The following is a 9,320-nucleotide window of genomic DNA, read 5'->3' as shown; positions in this document are numbered from 1 at the left end:
CTAGGCAATCTCTGTTGAATGAGGAGCAGGCGAAAAGGAGCTAATTATGATAAGCTACCGGTCGAAGGCTTTCACATACTCCATTGCCAAACTTCTTTTCCCGTCGGTTTTGAAGATCTTGGATCGCGGCCATGGATTCTTCGTCACTGTTATCAATCACTCAATTTGCCAAGGCAAGGAATTCTTTGATGTTGAAATCAACAAGAGCATTCATGGAATCATCACCAGCTTCAGCAATTATGTTGTGAGCCAAGGTGAGGAATTCCTTGATGTTGAAAGACGATGTCATGTGTTCTTCTCCACGAGATAACCAACGCTCTTCATCGTCATGCCCATGGAGTCCCGCTAATCTCAGTTTGGCAAAGGGAATCGAATCTGCACTCACACAGTATCCAACACTCTACGGGAGTATGAACTTCCAAAGAACAAAGGGAGTGCTCTCCAAGTGACTGCTCGTACATAAAACACAAGACCCATCCAAGGGATGTAACCAAGCCCGGTCCATTATGGAGAGTGCAAGCCAAAGAATAAAGTTATGCCTAGGAATCTTGGAGGGCCCAAAGGTAGTGCAGACCAACCTATGTTGGGGCTCGAAGGGGCAATCATATTACAAAAAGTAGACGAATACACTCTACCATTAAGTCACCATAGAACCCGATCCTCCCCATCATGGATCGTTGGGAGGGGGTACAATAACTGTATGCAGTTCAATGTCTGTAATGAGTGGCCAGTGCCATTGCCCATTGGCAATAACTTAATCTAAGCGAGCAGTCTCCTCAATTCTAGTAGTCCATGACTTAAGAGGGATTCACCGTATCAAGGGTCCAAAACTATGCCATGGATCATGCCACAAAGCAAAGGTGGAGCCATCACCAATCCTGCACTCCACAACCAGTAGCAGCCTTCACTAAATGGAGAAGTTTTCACCAACAAGGGAGAAAACAACAGTGTTGGAAATGAAGGACTCTAATTCTCTCTGTTCTCTCATAGAAACAGATGGATTCTCTCCTAAGTCCAATTCCAAAGTGAAAGACGAGGACAATCCGGTGGCTTATGGATTTTTGGATGATGAGGACGACATAGGCAATGACGTTGATGCGGTGATCAGTACTGGCGAAGAGGAGCGCACGCATTTGCGACGTAAAGAAGCCAAGGATGATCAAATCTAGGCAGAATTTAATTTTCTGGATTTCTTTTGTTCGCAAATCGTGTGATTGACAAAGGCGACGAAGCTTCGATTCGGGCTCTCCATGATCTTCATGCCCATTAGAAGGAGAAGATTGGAGATCGAGAGGAAAGTGCTCGCACGGACTTGCGTTTGATGGAGATGAGACAATTAACACTGTTCCTATTCCCTCCCGCTACTAGACTGCCTCGTCGATTCCCTAGACTTCCGACTCTAGAGCAAGCGGTGGACATCATTCACAAGATTGGGCCACCTTCCTTGATTAAACCCGCATGTACTATTTTGAATCTCTTAGCGCCCTAACAGCCATGCATACTAGGGTTTTCGAGAACTCTATGGACAAACCACGGCTAGACGACGTACTCATGGAGGAGAACTCGCTTCCATCACTCCCCATGGTGGAAACTGATGCTGAGTTGCTATCGTGACCGTCTACAGCCCTAATTCGTTGGTGGAGAAGACTGGAGAGGTAGTCTCCAATCCAACAAAGGTGACGAAGGAGGTGGATGACTTTCCCCTTGTGCTCAAGGCTGAAGTGGCACATATGGAGCCGAAGGGCAGATGCATGGAACTAGTACTTCATGATAACATCGTTGAATTGTCCTCGAGGGGTCCTAACCATTGCAGCTCCACACCGAATGACAATGATTAGTGCAGTTGTACGGAACGTGCGGGTCCTGAACCGCAAGGACCATCAGGTATCGGTTACGGATCTTGTTAATGAATATTGATTGCATTTTTTGAGTTTGTTGGAAACACGGGTTGATGCACATAATATATCTAGAATCCAAATGAACGTTTTGCCTCGACGGAATTGGTTTGTTGATTACAATGGCCCTGATAATCGTATCTGGTTAGTTTGGGATGATGATTGGGTTGGCATTGATGTAGTAGACTTTGGAACACAACATATTCACTGTTGTATCCTTATCAAAGTATTGAATGTCCATGTGTTGTTCACCATTATCTATGGAGTTAAGGACTTGGGTGAACGACGAGAGCTATGGCAAGATCTCGGTCGTCTTGCCCACTCAATTAACGATTCCCCTGGCTTGTGCAGGGTGATTTTAGCTTTGCCCTGGATGTGAGCGAAGTGTGTGGCACATCGAAGGATATTAGGGTAGCTATGGAGGACTTCGAAGAGTGCATACTTGACACGAACCTTATCAATCTTCCCGCCCAGAGGGAAAGATTTACATGGCATAATTGCAGCAACGACAATAGAAGCCTCTGGAATAGAGTAGACTGATTTCTAGTCAATAACTGTTGGTTGGAGCTATGGCCCTAAGCCCAATACAAGTGCCTCAACCTGTGAGCCTCGGATCACTCGCCATTGGTGATTCAAGGTGCTAATTCGCCTTCCACTCTAAGTTTGTTCAAATTCGATAATTATCTTGCTGCTGTGTATTGAATAACGCGTAAGGTGAAGGCTCTTAAGCCTATATGTCGACAGCAAAGGATGAATAAGGGTGACCTTGCGATGAATGTTTGGCTGGCTAAAGGATTCCTTGATACAGCTCAATCCTTGTTACACCTTGATCGCCATAATCCCCTTTTACTACAAATGAAGCATTGCTGCAAATTGGTCTTACTACTAGCTATTAAGATAGAACAAAGTATGCTGCAGTAATGTGTGAAGATGGAATGAATGAAAGGGGACGACCAATGCTATCGGATTTTCTTCCAGAAAGTAACTGCTAGAAGATCTGCTAAGCGTATACTTCAAAACATGAACACGGAGAGCACCATACTAACTGAACAAACATACGTAAGGAATGAATTCCTAGCATACTATCAGCACTTTCTGGGAGGGGATAGGAGGTTGCGATATATTAAGTTGGGTCACTTGAGGCCGTGGGCTCGAACACTATTTCGAACGATGAGGCACGGGCCCTCCTTCGACCAATCACTGAACAAGAAGTCAAAATGGTGGTACGTCTTGATTCTTTAAAACAGCATGACTGGTGGTGGGGAAGGAGGTTACTCACTCCGTTATGGATTTCTTTCGCATCGACAAATTAATCAAGTAGGTGAATGCGACATTACCAGCATTCATCCCTAAGGTACACAATCCCAGCTTGGCTGTCGAGTTTCGACCAGTATCATAGTGCAATGTATTATATAAGGTGATCACCAAAATAATAGTATAGAGGTTGACCATTGTACTCGACAATTTCATCAGCCCTTCGCAGAATGCCTTTTTACCGAGCAGATCGACAAGTGACAACATATTACTTGCTCAAGAGCTCTTTCTGGTTACAATAAACAACGTCTTCCACCGAGATGTGTATTGAAGGTAGACCTCCGGAAAGCATACAATATAGGAGCCTTGAATCGTTGGGAGATCGTGAACAATATCCACAAGGGCCATATCCGTAATATGGTGCCAATTCCAGTCACCCTTCCGAATGAGAACATCGAGCTTATCATGCAGGCGCGTATGAGTAAGAAGGGGCCTTCGGGGAAACTACTGTATAAGAGGTCCTAGAGCGTGCCAAGGGTCATGGCACAAAGAGAATGTTGCACCATCGCCAATCTTATAATGTATGCATGGAAGAAGAGTGCTATGTAGCCGAAGTAATTTTTTCCTGCCCCAAGATCTCGACGTAGCACTCACAATCTAGAAGGATGTTTCATGGAGTTGAGTAGAGTAAATCAACGAAACGCAAATAGAAAAGGGGGACGCATTAAGGATGCTCCCATTATGTCAGCTCATAAGCGCCAAGTTCAGTGCTTCAATGTCTTTGATCCCCTGACCGCCTTCTTCAACCGGAAGACAAACTTGTTCCCAAGCAACCTTTGGATAACTAGTTGTGAAGACCCCTTCCATTAGAAGACCCGTACCTTCTTTTCAATTTCTTTCAAAATTTCCTTTGGCAACATAACGCCATTGCCCAATAAACTTGTAGCGCCATAAGTACTGATTTGATCAGCTGTATTCAAGCGACAAAGGATAATTGAAAAGCATCCCATCCATGAAGTTGTTTGTCAATCTACAGAAGTAATGGTTTGCAATTTGCAATGGTCAAGCGAGAGTATATAATTGGTAATCTAAGATAGGTGACCGGGAGCTCCCCTTCCTGAAATCTGAGTATATTGAGAAGCACATCCCTCCTACTATAAGCTGATCGTGAGATAATAAGGTGGCTCTTGACCGCGCTGGTATGCAACCCAGAGAGTGAGGGGAATGTCTCCAAATTGGCTTTAAGCAATCGTACAACTCTCATCGGCATGGCAAAACAGAATAAGATCATTTACAAAAGAGAGCTGGAATAGCCCTATTTCTTGGCATCGCCAATGGTATGAAAAGCCTTTCTCTTGATCAATGCGCTACTGAATCAACATCTTTAGCACCTCAATAACTAACACGAATAGGTAGGGAGACATAGGATCACCTTGTGCCAACCTTCGTGCCCCTACAAAAGAACCACGAATGTTTCCATTGAAAGATAAGGAGACCATAGCAGTGGTAACACACTCCCGAATCCAGCACATAAATTTCTCCTAGAAGTTGAACATCTATCAGGCGGCAAATAGAAAATCCCAATGTACCATATCATGCACCTTCCTCAAGTTCACCTTAAGTGCACACCACGGGGGGTTTCTTTGCTAGTTGTAGCCAGAGAATAGTTCACGAGCAAGGAGAATATTGTGTTCTATCGATCAGCCCAGCACAAAAGCATTCTATGTACAGATGATCATTTTATCCAATACAATTCGAATTCTACTCACCAATATTTTAGTAATAGCCTTGTAGAAGACATTACAACAGGATATAGGGTGAAAATCTGCAATGGAGATAAGGTTTTGTACCTTGGGGATTAATGCAATGAGCGTGGTGTTGATCTGCTTCAATAATCTACCGTTCTGAAAGAACTCCATCACATCGCTCGTTACCTCACGCCCTATAATTGGCCATATTGCCTTGTAGAAACCAACAAAGTAGCCATCCGGGCCCGGTGACTTGTTATCCGCATGTGACCGGTATGGTGAGCTCCTCCCCTTCTACAATCGAGAGTACATGGTTAGCCCATGGACGCAGATAGCCTAAGCCATGACATGGTTCCGTCTCGCCCCTCCTAATAAATGTTGAAAATAGAGAAGAAATTGCAACAAATCCATTGAGTGTTTGCCCTCACTGGCATTAATTTGAAATATTCTCTAATTAACTCGACGAACTGCCACATTCTTGAAAAATATTCTTGAGCATTGATCCGCTCCTTTTTATCTACTGCATTTTGGCCCGCTGTTGCAGCATGATTTGCTCCAGTTTAACTGCTCGCATATATACAAGCCTGGAACAATACCTAGGTGTGGTAGAAGTCTATTATACTTGTCAACAATATAAGCTCCTATGCCGGCGCAAGATACTCACTTGCTAATTGGACATTTGCAAAAAGGTCACCCTTTTGTTTTCTCATTACCCTAAACACTGGTTTGAGAGAATGAAGCTTCCTCGTGACCGCGTATATAGATGTTCCTGTGATTGGGTGTCTCTAAACCTCATGTACTGCATTGAGAAAGTTAGGGGACGTAGCCAAGTAATTATCAAACCCGAAGATACTTATTGCAAGCTCGTCCCTCCTAGTAGCAATAACGTGGAGCGATCCGAAGTGAGAGGGGGTAAACTCCAGAAATAAGTGTTTGGCCAGTAGTTAAGCACTCTATCTTTCACCAGCACCCGATCCAGCCGCTTCCACAAGCTTCTTTTGTCCGTGCTGCAATTTCCATGTAAAGGGCTCTCCTTGCAGAGGGAAAGTAATCAGGCCTGCTTCCAATATATAATGTTGAAATCCCTCCATAGCCTACCTTATATCCCCCGAAGCCCCACAAACCTCACTTATGTCTACCACAATATTGAAATCACCCATCACGAACCAAGGCTCCATACTTACCCCGCTAGCAATAGTGCAAATCTCCTCCCACTACGTGCGCCTGTTCACAAGTTCATTCATGCTATAAACGATAGCGAATAAGTATTGTTGGTGAAGTAGTCGATTAGAAACTCGACAATGAACCATTTGGTTACTAACATTCACGGTATCAACTCCTATTTCTGTATCATTACAGATAAGCGAAATGCGATTACCAACAGTATTATAATCAACAAATCATTTCCACATTGGCAATAGATTATTTTGAATTTTCAAAACATTGCTAACTGCAACACAAGTTTCTAAGATACCAATACAAAGTAACCTGTGGGACATCACCAAGTCTTTAACCGCCAGTTGGTGTTCTCGGCGGTTAAAACCTTGAACATTCCAGACCGCGGTTGGTATCATGTATGACCCTTGGAATGGCTACATATGATAGGGCCCTCATTTATATTTTTTGTAGTCGGATTATCAGTCAGCATTTCAAACGTATTATACAAGACAATCTCGTTACCTTTGCTCAGAGGAGGGATTTTGTTTATCTATTCACCATCCCCTATTAGCTACTTCTCAGAATGACTAGACTTATCAGGCTCTGGGTTATTGGACACCTTTTGCGGGCATTGCACATATACGTTCACAGGAGGCATCGGTTTTGGCTTAGTGGTCGGGCAGGTTTTCGCTTCGTGGCCCAAACTCATGGATGTTCAATACTTGAGGGGAAGTCATTCGTACTCAACGTCTATCCTGCATGGCACATCTCCGTCATCTTCAGTAGGCATCAAGATCACAAATGTTTCGATAATTTGGAAGAAACATCAAGCATCACACATACAAAGCGAAATCCAGTCTCATGCATGCTTTTGTGATAGCATCAGGATGTAGTGGTTTTCCAACTCCGCTTGCTACTGCACTAAGTCCATGAGGCGTCCAAAACTCCACTTGTGAACATTGCAGTTGAATCCACACCTACCTATTGGAGTATGATTGGATGACAGAAGACATATATCCAGTAAATAGAAAAGCTGCTCAAATATTCAAAATTTGCCAAAAAAACTCAAGAGCAAAATTCGTGTCAAAGAACAAAGTTGGAAAAATAGAGATTGAAGGTCTCGAATATCCCTTACCTAACTTAAGAGTAAATAAACTTGGTAAGTGGGGGGACTCCTATTGTGGGGGTATTTCATACATTCCTTGAGAGAACTCACGACATAAGAGTGAGACCTATGAGAGATCAGAATTGACGAAAGCTTGTAGGGGTATTCACAGTTGAAGAAGGGACCTTAAAGAGCGTAGACTATGAAAGGTATTTAAAGGTCACCAGAGATCTTTGAACATAAAGGACCGAATGTCAGAAAAAACACTGCCAGTGCCATGTGCACTTTTTTGCCTACACAGTTTTGGTCCCCTAGACCACTTCCTATCCTTATCAACTGGATATGTACAGACCATGGCCCTCCATTGCATCAAAACTAGATCCAAATGTGCTTATGAAATCGTATAATCCACCAACATATATAAATATGGCTCTCCATCTCGAAAAGTAGGTTCGGTCACTCTATCTCTCTAATATTCGCTAAATATCATTTGGGATTCCTACTGATTTGATTGCCGAAGAGACATTGCCGGAATCCCCTTCATCTTGGCTCTAACGTGCTTTTCTCTTGCATATTCCACACAGGACAGTTGGACATTGGCTCCAGAGACCTTTTGAGCCCATCCGTGTGTTAGCAGATACTTTGGATATTTCCAAAGTACAACAACTAGTTCTAAATTTCAAACAATCTTGAAATAGTAGTACCTAAATAACATTAGGATGAATTATATTGTCACTTTTTAAAAGGGTTAAAAATGAAATTTATCAGTATGATATGTGAAATGAACAAAAAACACAAAAAAAAAAAATCTATGAAAAAAAATTAGTAAATTATCCCTTGTATTTTAAAAAATAAGCAAATAGACCCCTAGCAATAGTTTAGATTGGAGGTTATTTGCCTCATTATCCAAAATATAGGGGGTAATTTGTTATTTTCTTTTTTCACAAGAAATTCTTTACTCATTTCTTATATCATAAGAAGGTAAACTGCATTTTTACCCTTTTTAAAATTAGATCTAATTACACAAATATCCCTATACTCTTGACAAAATTATAAGTACATCTTTTAAAATTATAGTTGTAAGTACATGTTATATTCACTAGTAAAAATTTTTACAATCATTTCTTAAAATACATTAACACCATTTTAGAGGATACGCACGAGTAATTTTAAATAGGGTATGAGGTACATTATACTAACATCTTATCTAAGGTATACCTATAAATTCAAAAAGAATAAGAGTTATTTAATTTGCCTAAACATTTTGTAGATATCAAATTGACATCCACTCAAAGTCGAAATATTAATTTCAAATTGGGTAAATTACAATGAGCTCATATAAGATTTGAAATAATTACGAATATCCCTTCAATTTTAAAAAAATATCAATATCTACCTTGATTTTAACGGTCGTCCAATAATAACATAATCTATTAATTTTCGTTAGATTTTGATCCATAGTTTTTGTGGTAAACTAACTAAAATACTCTTATATTTATGATTTGAAATTTTACAAAAAAGTTCAAATTTTTTTATAGATTAAATGAATAATTTTTCAAACTTTTTCATCCAACCCATCCGATAATTTTACAATTTTTTATTTTTAAAAAAATAATAAAATACCATAAAAGCAAAGTTGACAATTTTAGACCTCCTTCTAATGATTACATAATCTCATCAAACAGTAGGGGGATATTGGTAATTTTTAAATAATAAAAAAAATCATAATTATGTCAAATTTAAGAAATTCATTGTAATTTATCCTTTATAACAACTAGATGATCATAAAGTTTAACATAAATTACATTAACACCCCTGGAATTAGCTCTAAGCATATAAATACCCCTTCCATCCAAAATTATGCACTTCTTGAAATATATTATACTGAATATAGCTTTAAGAGGTGTATCTACAATTTTACAAAAGATAAAAAAAGTTATTTGTATAATTAAACCTAACCTCAAAGATTGCCGATATAATATCGTAAAATTTACAAAAAAGACAATAAGTGGTTATTTTACTATACCTAACATCAAGAAATGTCAATTTAATACCTTAAAATTAATAGGATAATTATTCGCAATTATTATGGAAAAAGTTGATTACCATAATCATAAAATGGAAAGTTTAAAATGTCCTTTCTAATCATAATAGCAAACA

The sequence above is a fragment of the Sesamum indicum genome, linkage group LG4 (assembly GCF_026168435.1).
Source record: "Sesamum indicum cultivar Baizhima isolate 11 linkage group LG4, ASM2616843v1, whole genome shotgun sequence".
Lineage (NCBI taxonomy): Eukaryota > Viridiplantae > Streptophyta > Magnoliopsida > Lamiales > Pedaliaceae > Sesamum > Sesamum indicum.
The sequence above is the reverse complement of the archived record's forward strand: the minus strand, read 5'-3'. Positions refer to the sequence as shown.